General features: G+C 35.3%; 1 protein-coding gene across 7 annotated transcripts in view; it reads left to right on the top strand.

Moving 5' to 3' along the window:
* Positions 1-14358, top strand: part of ZNF385D (zinc finger protein 385D) — a 394027-nt gene that overhangs the window by 195364 nt on the left and 184305 nt on the right. The gene's annotated exons all lie outside the window — the stretch shown is intronic.

The following is a 14358-nucleotide window of genomic DNA, read 5'->3' on the forward strand; positions in this document are numbered from 1 at the left end:
GAAGTTCTTATTTGTATATTTGAATAATGTGGCTGCTTAAACAATTTAAAAACGTGACTTGGCAATGAAAGCTGATCATTTGTGTGTTGTACAGCATTTGATTTTCTACATTTTTCTTTATTTTAGATTTCAAATGAATATTAACTGGTAGTTACTGCATTATGTGTGATTCCACTTGGCTTTATGCTGCTTTTTACATCTTAAAATTTTTTGGTGTACTGCTACCACACCATTTTTGTTTTTTTTTAATAGAGAGAGTCAACTGTAAAATATACATATTTGGTACATCATTGCTTTTATTACATCTCTAAATACTGAGACAACAAACTATAGAGATGATCTGAGGAGAAAGAGTTTATTATATTCCTTTCTATAATTCTTCTCATTCCTCTTCTTTTTGGGTCAAGTATTTTGAGATTGTGAAATCCTATTTTCCCTGATGTATTTCATGAAGTAACGGTCTCTTATGAGGTTTAAGAACTGATCATACAGAGGAACAGTTTATTATTTTTGGTACTGGTGTCATTGCTGTCACATTTACTTAAACAAACAAACAAAAACTAATGAAGTCAGTCTTATCTGCTTGATTTTTTATTTTTTTATTTTTTATTTTTTTATTAAAACAGTACTGCATGATAGTAGTGGCTGTTGAAGTATTTTTTGGTTCAGAAGGTAAGACCGAGGGGATTTTTATATAGTCTATAAATCCAACATAGCGGCTGTATAGAAACAATTCACTTAAGTGATAATGACTAACTAGTCAAGATTCTCAAGGACTACATAAGAATAAAAAAGCAGCCCCTTCCCTTTCAACTTTGTTGTACTACGTTAATAGACAGTTTTCAATGCAAAGCAGCTATATTAACTGTGAGGACAGCAGTAGCTGCAAAGTTAGCAGAGAGCCAGCAACATGATCACTAAGATAGCAGTAAATCGATCACTTGTATTTTCTCATGAGTATGTGTACTGTCACTTAGAAAACTCTACATTCAGTCAGAAATAATTTATGAAAATAAACAATTTTAATGTCTAGAGGACTGCATTCATTGAAGTGATGGGGGGCAAAATGTGTCTTTATATATAAATGTGTGCATCCGTAATGCTTTTTAAAAAATCTGGTAAAGAGCAAATTATCTCATCAAATGACTATCTTGTTAGCATCAATTTTAATGAGCCAAATGTGAATGCTTTGACATGTTTTAAAATACTGATATATTTGCATGTAGAAGTAAAGTAAAAAAAAGAGGTACTTCTCAGACAGAACGAAAATCTAGTATCCCAGTTTTCAGAATATATTACTGGTGTATGTAAATGCAATTGGGAATGGTAGTAGAAATGACTGCACTGAAACTAACTAGTGCAGTTTACCTACTTTTTTTTTTTTTTTTTTTTTTTTTTTTTTTTTTTTTTTTTTTTTTTCAAAAGGAGAGAGAAAAAAGCTGATTTTTGACATTGTGAGATGGGATTTTGGAGATTGGTGTTTTGAAGAGTATGATGGTTACCTTTTTACATATGGTATAATACAGTTAACATGTATTATTATATATTATATTATATGGATTTCCTCTTTTTTTTTTGTTGTTGTTGTTGTTGCTTTGGAAGAAAGATGATCATGCATACTTCTTCAAAAAAATCTGTACTCTGTGAATATCATTTTTTCATCCACTATGTTCACATTCATGAAACTTAGTATTGGTATAGTATAGCATTTTGCTAAGAGTTAGTTTCATCATATGTAATGAGCTCATCTATGCCTATTGTTAGCTGCCTGAAAAACATCTAAGCTTTCAAGGAAAACTTGCTTTTAGTGTGTGCTTGATGCAATATAAGAACTTCAGGAATTCAGATAAGCTCAGGTTTGTGTTAGAAGTCTGTTTTCCTGGCTAATTTTCAGGACTAAGAGGACAGATTTGAAATGGTCACAGAGATCCTTGTACTCCTTAATGCCTTGTACTCAAGCTGTCTCATGTTCTTAAGAAGGTATGGTTAAGTAGATTCCTGTAGTTTGCTATGTTTCAGTGTTTAGTTACCATAATAATTGGAAGGACTTTCATGATGTTAAAACTAGATCTTTCTGTCACAAAATATTCTGGGTTGCATCAAAAAAGAGGAGGCGATCTGGCCATCAGGGAGATTGTCCCCCTCTTTTCTAGCCTTGTGAGGCTTCATCTGAATTACTGTGTCCAGGCCAAGGGTGTCCAGCAAAATAAGGATGCAGAGAAGTTGGAATGGGTCTAGAAGGGGGCCATGAGGATGATCAAAGAGCTGGAGCACATCTCCTATGAAGATAGGATGAGAGAGTTGGACTCGTTTAGTTTGGAAAAAAGAAGACACAGGATAAACCTCATTGAAATCTTCCAATACTTGAAGAGTGCTTAAATACATGAGGGGGACCAACTTTTTACAGTCCGATAGTGATAGGACAAGGCTTTAAACTAAAAGAGGGGAAATTTAGGTTAGATCATAGGAAGAAATTTTTTACTCAAAGGGCAGGGGAATAGGTTGCCTAGAAAAGGTGTTGATGCCCTATCCCTGGAAGCATTGAAGGCCAGGCTGGATGGGGCCCTGGGCAGCCTGATCTCATGGCAGGGGGTTGGAACTAGAGGATCTTTCAGATTTCCTCCAAACTAAGCCTTTCTATGATTAAGGTTTTTTTCTTATTCCTTAAGTAGCATGACTTTGACATGAGAACAGAACTGATGACATTCTTCTTAAGGTTTTATGAAGAGATGTTAGGTAGTCATGTTTTCAAAAATAATTTGTTTGCAAGTTATTTTTTCCATGAAATATATTTGTAGAACTATTTTTTTTTTTTTTTTTTTTTTTTAAGATAAAGACCATTAGCAACAAGGAAAATGATAGATTTTATTCCAGTTTTCAGAAATTGCATCTTTGCCTTTTTATAAATAATGTTGCATTTGGATATTTCTCATTACAGAAGTGAAAGGCTCTTTTATGTCGTATCAATAAATAGTGGATTTATCCCCATTTTGTACTTATGGCATTGAATTCTTCATTTGACTTTCTCCTCTGCCGAACTTCTAGTAAATGTTTTGTTGGTTTCAGGACTCGTCTTCAATTTGCCAAAATCATTTGGAATGTTAACCTTATTCTTCAGATACCTATTCCGAAAGACAGTTTGCAGTGTATCTTGAAGTTATCCAGTATGTATTTCCTTATTCCCTTGCTCAAACTCCCCACTGGGAGTTATTTCAGGTGTCTCTTGTATTTGACTGTCTGACACCCATATTAGTTTTTCAGCGCAATATAATCTTTCAAAATTTTGCCCTGATTTAATGTAAATAGTTTTTCCTTAAGCTTGAATAAGCTTATGGTGTAGAATACTGAAACTAAAGTTTCTGATCAGATCCTATAATGTGCAGTCAGTCGTTAGAGGCATTGATAAAAGCCATTCAGTACCTCTGTTTCTCTAACACTGATCACATGTAGCCTGTGAATTTTGCTGATGAAGTTGTTAGTTGTGATGTCATGGTAGTGTAAAAAGAAAGTTTAATCTGCAAGATGTTAATTCAGTAGAAGCTTTAGTATTAGGAGAGGTTCTCCGTAATGGGCTGCGATCATTTTATACCGTTAATTGTACATTTTCAGCTCTCTCAGGATTTGCCTTGCAGCTTGGGTTATGAATTATATCTCCCTTGCAGATGAGGCTTTTACTTTGGTAGTGAGAGTGATTGCTTGCATGCTCATGTTTTGCAATTTGCTTTTGGCATTGGTAAGATAACTTATTGCATAAGAACCATTTTTATGATTTGTTATAAACCTAGAAAACTAAATTTAATTGACATCTACATACAGATTATTTTTTTTCTTCTGAAGAAGAGCCATGACCTTTACTTAAGACATTAGGGAAAGCTGTTTACTTTAACCATTGCAACAGTTTCATTCTGTTGGCTCTAAAGTGCATAAACCAGATTTCTGAAATGCAAATAATGTTTCTTTTGCTAGCACAATAAAAGGACTGGAGTTTTTGCCAGGAGATCCAGACAATATGCTTCCATTTGGAAGTCAAAGGAGTGAAAACACAGAAAAAAATAATAATGCTGACATTTGCCACGTTGCATTAATTAGGAGTTAATTTTAATTAATGTGGTAGAAAGAACAAACTTTTAAAGCTGTCTTGGAAGATGCTGACTGCTTGCAAGCTGCAGACATATGGCAGCCACTTAATGGCTTCTCTAGAGCTCTGCTGTTTCTAGCAACTGGTGAGGATGGCTTTGCAAACTCCTTCTGTGGTTAGAACAGTCCTTCCTAAGAATAGCTTTTACACCTGGAAACATTCTTATCAAAAGAGAATTTTCAGCCGTCATGTTTGTATTTTCTTCATTCTTATGGTGTGGATCTTGTTACAATATTTGAGATGCAGGAGTGAGTGTAATATAAAATAATCACAGGATTACATAGTGCTTTCAATATTAGCACTTTCTGTACATGATCAGCCATAAGAGGAAATCAGATCTACAGCTCGAAGGACTATTAACCTTTATTGATGGCATATTCTTTAGCGGAGAACACGTACCTGTTCTTGAGTGTTTTTCTTTTTAGTGGAGATAATGATACAATCTATTTTAAAAGGTGTTATGCGTTTACCTTTATTTGCAGTAGAGATAAGGATTCAGGATCAACACAAAGATACTTTTGTGAAAGTGGTTTAGAAAATTGAAAGCTAGAAACTAGGGCTATTTTTTTGACTGTGATTTTGGTAGGGTTTGTTCTCTTTCTGAAACTAGAATTTAACTGAGGAACCCAGGATTTTATTGAATGTGTCATTGGAAATATTAGGCAAAGGATACTAAGACTGGCATGTATTCTGTGGTTTATGTTTGAATTATGTATTTTTTTTTTTTCTGTAACTTCTCAGTAATTTTATTATTGTTATCACTGTTCTTTGGAGATATTTCTTCTGCTTTCCAGGCTGTGATGCAACAGCAGTGCTCCTTTAGTGTTGCTTAGATTGCCATGCTGCTTGCTGAATGGATCTGATCTGTGATTTTTCAGAAACTCTCCCCAATACCACAGAAGACATTGTCTGGAAAAAAAACAAAACAAACAACAACAACAAAAAATCCAGTGTACTCTAGTTATCTTTGCTTCCCTTGCTTGTTTCTTCCTTCTTCACCATTTTCCATTCACAGTGTCATTCACTTCACCTTTTCAACATCTGATGGAAACACTGAATGTGACAATAAGCAAAATCAGCAGTAGGAAACTCCAAATGTGGAAGAAAAAAGCTGGCTTCATGGGAAGGGTGGGGGGGGAAAGTGAGTCTAAGAACCAGTGATCAGAGGGAAACCTCCTCAGCTCTTCTGCTTAGCATCTTTCATCCCAGCATCTTTTTAATTTTCCTTTGGTTCATACTGAGAAAGATTTGGGTAAGCAGAGGACAGAATAGCATCTAAGGTCAGAAACCACTGGCATAAGAACTTTGAACCTAAGAACATAGCATCAAATGTTGGGAATAATGGGGTATTTTCTTCAGCTTCTCATTAGAAAATGGAACATGTTGTGTTTATATTTGTGAGAGCCTCTGCATGAACATATTGTCAGTTTGGAATTTGTAGACTGTGGTTCAGTAGCTATTAAAACTGAGATAAGCACTGACATCTTAATGAAAATCTTTTAAAACATATATTGTATTTTAATATATTTCCTAAGCATGAAAGGGGCACCTTAATATGTAACTGTTATAGATAATCATAGATAAACTGTTTTCTAAATGTATTTGGCTAAATATTAAGACAAAATTCTACCTTCAAAGTTTGAAATAGAAACATATAAGCCTCAGTATGACATTAAATATGACATTAATGTCAATGACCTTACGATAAATTGCCAAAAGCAATAATATATGTCTGTAATCAGATATAGCCACAGAATCTGTGGAATTAAATTTCTGCTTATGAAGAGAACTCCAGACAGTTCTTCAAAAAAAGTGAGTTTCAAAGCAGAGTGGAATTCTGTCAAGGTGCAAGACCTGGTAAACTTTGTTACTTCAGTAGCATAAAAACTGAATTGCTTTCTTTGTTGATGGATTTAAAGTTCGCTACACTATCAGGTTTTCCAAGAGAGGCGCTGAAATCTGTCAACTGCATAAAAGAGGGAAATGATTAAATATTTTCTTTAAAGTACTAATGTGTGTGTGTTAGGTGGATGCCTGCATGCTGCTAGTTATTTGAACTGGCAAGTACTTGCTTCTGGGAGTAAGTAAGGTTTTGGTTGTTGTTGCCATTAATGAGGTTTTTAAGCTTATGAATTTTGTGGAAGGGAGGAATGCAGAGGAAACTTCAGAGCTGTCTCTAACTCAGTCTGGAGAGAAATCTGGGAGAGGTGGTTATACATAGAAATGTTTTTATATTTGTCTAAGATAGAAACCTCGACAAGAAGCATTCTAAATAAGTCTGTAATCATTGGGATGAATGCAGGCTTGAGTTGCTCCTCTGTATAAATGTTGTAGAGAGGAACTTGTAGAAGCAAGCAAGCCAGGGCAGGTGAGGCTTCGGATCTTCCAGACTGACCTCCAGTTGTGTGCAAAAAGACAAAACTAGAAGGGCCAGCTCAAAATCTAAAAATATACATGTTTATAATCATGTGGTTCAACTTTTGTTGGAGTCAGTAAAGAGGCTGTTTTATTCCCGATGTCCTTGAACAAATTTGGATCAGCCCTTCTAAAACGTGTTCTTTGTTTCACCAGATCTCTGATCTGCTCTACTTTTAATTACTATGCTTTTTAAGAAATTAAACTTATATTACTGCAGTTATTTGTAGCAGAAACCTAATCATGATTTGACTTTTGAAAGATTTAAAAATGTTTGTCTGAAATCACACATCTCTCTTGAAATCTTTTCAAAAAAGGAGTGCCACTTTTGTGTTTGGCTTAGTACTTAATATTGTTAACGCATTTTAAATGTAAAGACTGGCACAAATCTTTATTCTCCTGCAGCTTCAACGTGATACCCATGATGGATATTGATATGAACAAGCCTGTGTGGTTTATGAGCATTTTAAATGCTTCACTAAAAATGCAATTATCTTTCTGTTCTGAAGTAGCACTATCTTTGTTTTAACATATTGATTAGCTAGGTTTTAGTTTAATGATGCAGACACAAGATGTAGGGAACAGTGAAGTCTTCTGGGAGATGTAGTTTTTCTCTTTTGTGAAAGGTGCCTTGGGATGATCAACAATCCACAAAAATGGAGCATTAAATCTTTAAATCCAAGTGTATTACACAATGTTATGATATGGAATACTGGTAATAAAAATCATAAAGCCATTATGAGGTGGGAGATGGGAAAATGTTGATGCTTTGTTTCTGGGAAAATGGGAGATGGCTTTTTTGGAAGCAGAAATCATTATTGGGGGAAAAAAAAAAAAAAAGCAGGAGATGAATACTACTGTAGGTTTGTGATATGGCTTTGAGCTCTACATAACTAATTCTATCTTATTAAAAGAATAAACTGGAACTGGTTCATATTTTCTGAACTAATTTGACAAGCTGTCTGAATTGACTATCATGAATTGTAAATTTTTTTTTTTGAGAAGGGCTGTTTACCTACCGTGTATATATTAAAGTAACGTATACTTTTATGGTAAGAGCATCTGAAGAATGACCTTGCAGAGAACTATGATATTCAAAATCTATTTTGTGGCTGATGTCTTTTAATGCACTGAAACTTATTTTAAAATGGAATTGATGAAGACTTTCTGAAGGTATCTGTCTGTTTTGTTTTGTTTTGTTTTGTTTTGCTGTTTTTGCAATGACCCTAGTTCTTGAAGAAACAGACTTACCTACTGGCAGTAGCAAGTCTTCAAATTAAATGGGATAATCTCTTTTTGTTGCTTTAATCTAGTCTTTATGAGTTTGTATAAATCTGCTTCCTTCATTGTGTATCACACAAAGGGTACTAAAAATAACTGTTTAATTTTTTTAGTGCATACTAAAAAAGATGAAAAGATAAACTATATTTTGCTTTTATGTAACTCCTGCTGAGCTGATATTACTTCTTTTTAGTGTCATGTTCTGTCAACATACCCAGAGAAAGCTGTGGGGCCTTAGATACCATCCCTGCAAATAGTTTGATTCCTGCAAGGAGTTATTTTCCTTCAGTATCTATCCAACAGATGGATCACATTTTCCTACTACAATAGAAGCAGTTAAAGTAGGAGAGAACCACAGGAGCATCATAGTAGGATGAGTATCAATTCATTTTACTTGCTACATATGTCTAACTTGCAAAAGATCCTGCAACATTAAAGATCTCTTTTTACTAGCCATGAATATATTCACACTGTGCTTTTGTTTTTTGTTTTTGTCCTCCCAGTCTTTAAATTTATTTGAAGCACTTTGGTCTGACCAGCTATTCTTCTGGGCTGAATCATTCTTTTGGCAAACAGTTCATGGAAAGAACAGTCATATAAGCTTCACCTTTCAAGATATTAGGATAATAAAGCATGGAAAAATACAGAAAATAATTGCTGCATTTTAATTTTGCTAGATACATGTATGAACAGATACTTCTTTTTATAACAAAGTTTAAAAATGTATTTTTGTTTGTTTGTTTGTTTTGTTGGTGGAGGAATGCTGTTTCCTTGCTGATATTTTTATTTATGTCAGAATACTATATATGCAGGCTACCTGAACAAGCTGCGTTTGCTTCTCTTTCTAGGCAGCAGATTTGTAAAGACCCAGTGATGGGAGTGGCTAGTACAGTCTTAAAGAATACATTATGAAATAGGTTTTCCATGGTAGATGGGAGCAAAAACTGACCTTACAAACACAGCATAGTAAATGAGAAGAATGTCCTGCTTTTTAACTTGACTCATGGCTCTCTAATTCCTCTGTTGTTTTCTTGTCTAAATTCATTGGTGGACTTTGGATTTTCAATGTTTTTCTTCTTTTTGACAAATAGATTATCCCATGCTTTTTGACCAGGATCACTTCCATTGATTGCTGATGGATTGTTAATATAAACTCCTGCAAGTGGCTTGATTATTTCTAATACATTTCAAGATTAGCGTAATGGAGGCAGCAGATTTTAGTTTCTACTTCTCCACTGCATATTAACTCTGTGTTTTTGAAACTGATCGTAGTTAAATGTGATAGTCTACTCTTTGTTACGATGTGTTTTACAAGCTAACATTGAACATACACATTAGTTAGATGTTTTCCAATAGCAGAAAGCTTGTTTCACAAAACAATTGCCAGGGCCTGATACTTTTGTTCTACTGTTGTCTCCTGAGAGGTGGGCCCAAATTCAGATCTCATTCCATTGAGATCCAGTGATGTTATTTGTAATGTCCTCTGTAGAAATTAGAGGAGATCTAGGCTCCTAATCTGTGGTATGCAAAGGAGGATAGATTAAATTTTCAAGAAATCCCATACCTGGGAAGACTTAAAGGAAGGAGGACATTAAGGCTGAGTTGCACAGTACCAGAACTGGAACATAGAGCTGAAGAAAAGAAAGAGGAATAGAGAAGCAAGTGTTACAGCTCTGGAACACAGTCTTTTGGGAAAAAGGATGTAGGGAGACACATTGATGGAGAATGATCAAAATGTGGATTAAATTTTACACCCCACATAACTATGTATTAAACAAAAAAGACGAGGATCTGGATCATGGATACCTGGGGTATGCAAGATAGGTGGAGTCACCGCACTGATGAGAGGTTAAGTACTGTTTCATAGTCATCAGAGATGACACGCCACTGAGTGGTCATATTTCAATAGCCTTAATATTTTGAGTAGGGCTAGGAGATCTATTTTCTTCTTTCTTTTTAATTTTTTCCCCCAAATCTTCTAAAATTGTGCAAGCATCTGGACCTCAGTGCAATTGTTCCTTGCTTTCCTTTTGTGGCTAAAGTGAATGATATCCATTTTCTTCAGAAACATATTCATGACAATAATAACTGTTTCCGCAGTCTGTTGATTTTCGGTAATGCTATAGACAGTACATAAACCTCTCTATTCCTGTCACTTGCACTGAGACCTTCCAGAGCCTGGTCTGTTCATGACAAAACCTTCATCGTGTCTTCTTTTTCATCCTTGTAAAGTTACTCTGGGTCAAGAGCTGTTCTTATGAGTTTGGTTTGCTAACTCTAATATTTATAATGTCTTTTTAACATATTTCATACTTCCATTTTCTTTTATTTTTAGCTCCTGATTTCTCTTGGAGCAGAAGATGCAGATACATTGAAGTTGCAGGTGTAAACTACCATAGAATTGAAGAACGGCTTAGATTGGAAGGGACCTTAAAGACCATCCAGTTCCAATGCCCCTGCCCTGGTCAGGGTTGCCAAACACTAGATCAGGCTGCCCAAGGCCCCTTTCAACCTGGTATTTCCACAGATTGGAAAGCCACAGCTTCTTTATTCCTCACCACCCTTTGGGTAAAAAAAACCTTCCTCCTAAAATCTGATCTGAACTTCCTCTCCTTTCATTTTAAGCCATTCCCCTTTCCCTATCACTATAAGACTATGTAAGAAGTCAGATGCTTTTGTGCTTATAAGCTCCCTTCAAGTAATGGAAAGTGTCCCAAGAATCTTCTTTTCTCTAACCTGAACAGTTCCAATTCCCTCAACTATTCTTCATAGCTGGAGCACCTCTCTTCTCTGATCATCCTCATAATCTGATCCTCCTCTGGACCTGCTCTGTATCTTTCTTGAGCTGGGGACTCTAGCTGGACATGGTACTCCAGATGGGTCCTTACAAGGACAGAGTAGAGGGGTACAATTAGCTCGCTCATTCTGCTGGCCGCCCTTCTTTTGATGCAGTCCAGGATACTGTTGGCCTTCCAGGCTGCTAAAACTCACTGCTGGCTCAAGTTCCTGCCTTGAAATTCAGGGATGTGAAAGGCACAGGAGGTCTGACTGCCAGAGAAGTTTGAAGCAAAAAAAAGCAACAAAACTTGAGTACATCAGCCTTTTTCATGTCCACTATTGCAGATTTTCCTTTTTCATTTAGCTGAAGATGTACCTTCTTCTTGGCCTCTCTTCTGGACAATGCTCATGTAGAATCCCTACTTGTTATTTTTCACATCCCTCACCAAGTTCAGTTCCATCTGTACCTTGGCTTTCCCAATCCCATCTCTGGATGGGATCTCCTCAGGCCCCACATCCTTGCTTCCACTGCCTGCATGCTTCATCTTTTTCTTCCATTTTACCAGCAAATCCGTGCTCAACCATGCTCATTTCCTGCCTCGTCTGCCTGATTTCTTGTGCTGGTGAATAGAAAGATCTGATGCTCTCAGAGTGGTGCCCTTAAAGAGCAAGTGGCTCTTTTGGATCCTTCATGTCTAAAGACTGCTTCCCGGGGCATTACATCCAATAATTCTTTTAATAAACGGAAGTTCTCTATCCTGAAATTCAGGGTCCTGACTTTGCTCTTTGCCAGGCCCACATTCCTCGAGGTCACAGACTCAACCATTTACAAATGTAATTCCAGAAAAAGTACGTTTTCTGTTCTTTGATTCTGAATAGAATAATTCCTCCATCTCACTGGCACACGAACTGTGCCCATGCGGTAACCCACTAAGCCATGCATAATGCATGAATTTTGCCTTAAAAAGTTTACTAGCATCAGAAACAATAAACAATCACATACTACTTCAGATTTTATTGTATGGGAATGAGGGCAAAGAAAACAATCTATTTACAATAACTTTGTTTCCTAGACTATTTATTCATAGTGCAAATTTCAATAATTAACAAATGGATTAAAATATTTTGCTTATCTACTTCTTCCAGAAGTAGGGTCAGTACCAATTGCCATACAGAAGGAAGCCAGAAAAGCTTACAGGCATAAAGCTAAGAAAAATTTTTCAGCTGCAACCTTAGCATATGCTGAAAAGCTACGTACATTACTGTACTAATGGGAATGTGTTTGCTTTTCCTGGCCAGATCACAAATATTTTGTTTAGGTTTTTGTACTGAATGCATTTTTTTTTTTTCCTTTGGCTTTATAGAATGTGTATGCTGAGATCTTTATGTAGCCTTTAATGTAATAGAAAGAGTTCCAGTTTCCTTCCCTTGTTATAAAACTTTCAGGATTCAGCTGAACTGTTTGTGAACAATATCCACTCTACAGATTTATTGGAATATACTTTATGGAAGATTAAAAACAAACAAAAAACAAAGCAATGTCAACAGGCAGCCTACAGAAGGTGAACTATTTTCAAGTGAACATTTAAATTAGTGCATGATAATTTGTACTTACAATTGCCATTTGCACTCGGTAGGGATTTTAAGCATTAGAGTAATTTAAGAACGCTAATTAATCCTGCCACACTACTATGAGAGTGATAACAAATGCAATACCATACAACCATGTTCGAGATGATAAACTGAGGCATAAATCTGCTAAGTTTGTAGTTAAGAATTGTCACCCAGTAGAGCTGAATCCTAGTCATTCATGTGGTTTAACTACCAGCGTTTGTCTGATAACAAAGAATTAGTGAAGAGTTTGCATCTTGGAAAAGAAGAAATTCTTCCTAATGTGAAAGTCTCTGTTAAGAGTTTTTTCTGTTCAGTATATTGATATGAGCCTTATGTTGGGTCAGTCACCTAACATTTTAATGGATATATGTGCATTAAAAGGTAGTTAGAGGTAGGCATAAGACCCTGATGTGTCACATGCAGCTTTTTTTCATTTTATTACAAGAGATGCCAGAACGACATGAACTTACACTTGCTTAGTAAGAAAAAGAAAAAAAAAAGAAACCATTTTTAAAATTAAAAAAAAAAAAGAAAGAAAGAAAGACAGAAAGAAAGAATAGTGCTGATATTAGGTATGGTGTATGTGGAGCTTTTATGTTTGAGTTCATGACACATCAAAAGAATTACGCTCATTACTGTCCATTACGTATTGTCCAAAAGTACATTTTTGTGCTAAGAGGATATCTGTAAAGCACAGCTTAAATCGTTGTACACTTTTCAGTACAGACAGCAGCTAGAAACTTTTCCGGTCAAAGAAAGCTAATACTAGAAATAAATTTTCTCCAAAGTTAACAAAACACTAGATGTGTATTGTTTTTAATTGTTCGTATCAGCGTAGTTATTACATGTGAGTAAACTTACTGGATGAGAGATGGTTATATACTATGGGTACAAAGCAAGATTAGAGGATTTTTGGTACGCTTGAAGATAACTTTTGTTACAGGATCATATCTTATTTAAGGAATAAGTTTTTAGTGGGAGTAACCCTTAAAATTTTCTAGACTTAGAACAGTCAGTTTCATGGTTATTTTAGGAGAAATGCATAACTTTTTCAAGTATAATTATGTAAATAAATGTGATTTTGTTGTGAATGAAATCATAATGTACTATGACTTGAAATGTTAGAGTTTACAATTTATTATATATAATTAATGTTGAAAATACGTGCAGGAGATCAATGTGCTGATGAGTTACTCAACCTTAGCTCTCATTAAAAGTTTGGTCTTCCTTGTAGAGGAAGAGTCTAGCTCTCATAGGGGTATGCTGCTCTATCTTCCTCTGAAATTACCAGCTCGGCTGTGAGTTTTCATGAGTTTTCTGTCAACCAGTTCACAGGCATTTGAATAATTTTTACACCTTAGTGTTAAAATTTGCAAGTGTTAATTCATTTTAGATAGTGATCAAAGGAATGTTAAGAAAATATCTGACTGATAATGCATGTCTTTTCTTGGCTGGAAAAGTAATCGTATTTCTTGGATTTACACTGAAGAATATATATAAAGCACAATATTCTGATGATATTTACTGTATTCTATTAAATATTTATTTAAGAAAGGCAAAAAACACTCTTAGTGTTTCATGCCTACTTAAATGTTTTCTTTTTTTCTGTTGAAACTATATGAACTTGCTTGTATCAGCAGGCAATTCATTACTCTTTGAAACCTGAAAGCAGAAGTCTGGAATGACAGAAGAGCCTTTTGAGGAGGGAGGTGGGTAGCGGAGGAGAGGAAATACCTTCATAAAATTTGAAAAGTACATTCCTGTTGTCTGATAATACATGCAATAGCACAGCATGTGCCAGATTTTTATTAAACAGATAAGAAGAGTGGAGCAGGAGAAAAAAGTTAGGAACTCAAATACTCGCTATTAATGATTTTATTGGTACGTTTGTAAATAGTCTTACTGGAGTTACAGGGTGAAATTCAAATGAGAAAATGAGAATAAGTAGTGAATTATTTGTGTAAGTGCTGTAATGGCAGATAAATTTAATTGACCTGAAGGTCATTTCACCATTTGAACAGCTAATATTTTCTGCTCAGATGGGCTTGTCATTTAACCCATGATTGAATTTAAGAGAGAAAGTGATCACTGTACAGATTTCCAGTATGTTTACCAGAAAATTTGTTGAAAGG

This window comes from Centrocercus urophasianus, unplaced genomic scaffold, assembly GCF_019232065.1.
Source record: "Centrocercus urophasianus isolate 14NV4802_14NV808 unplaced genomic scaffold, USGS_Curo_1.0 seq_16, whole genome shotgun sequence".
Lineage (NCBI taxonomy): Eukaryota > Metazoa > Chordata > Aves > Galliformes > Phasianidae > Centrocercus > Centrocercus urophasianus.